Consider the following 367-nt stretch of genomic DNA (forward strand, 5'->3'; position numbering starts at 1 on the left):
GCAGGCGAGCAGGTCAGGACTCGGTGCTGACTCTGCTCGGCCGGGGCAGAGGGTCCCCGGGACGGACGGTGACGGTGCCGCTGCCCGAGGGAGGAGAGAGGCACGCGGCCGGTGTCTCAGAGCAGAGCAGGGGGCACGGAGACCCAAGACCCCAGACACCCGGTCCGTCTGTCTGCTCAGGACGGCGCTGCCGGCGTCGCGGAAGCTGCCAAGGTCAGTGCAGTGCAGTGCAGGAGGCCCCGGGGCAAAGGTCCCTCGAGGAAGGAAAGCACGCGAGGGGCCGGGCAGAACACCTCCCGTCCCCGGCCCGCTCCTGCTCCCTGTGGTTCTGCACTCGCCGGTCCGCTCGCGGGACCTGGGTTAGGAC

At 71.1% G+C, this 367-nt stretch overlaps 1 long non-coding RNA gene across 2 annotated transcripts in view; it reads left to right on the forward strand.

Moving 5' to 3' along the window:
- The first annotated feature begins 7 nt into the window (after nt 1-7).
- The window catches only part of LOC104848900, a 35,837-nt gene continuing 35,477 nt past the window's right edge, over nt 8-367 (forward strand). For both annotated transcript variants that reach the window (XR_004515043.1, XR_776580.2), the window contains exon 1: nt 8-213. This is a non-coding gene — a long non-coding RNA (uncharacterized LOC104848900). The remainder of the gene's footprint in view (nt 214-367) is intronic.

Source organism: Fukomys damarensis, unplaced genomic scaffold (genome assembly GCF_012274545.1).
Source record: "Fukomys damarensis isolate Sample0158 unplaced genomic scaffold, DMR_v1.0_HiC HiC_scaffold_33, whole genome shotgun sequence".
Lineage (NCBI taxonomy): Eukaryota > Metazoa > Chordata > Mammalia > Rodentia > Bathyergidae > Fukomys > Fukomys damarensis.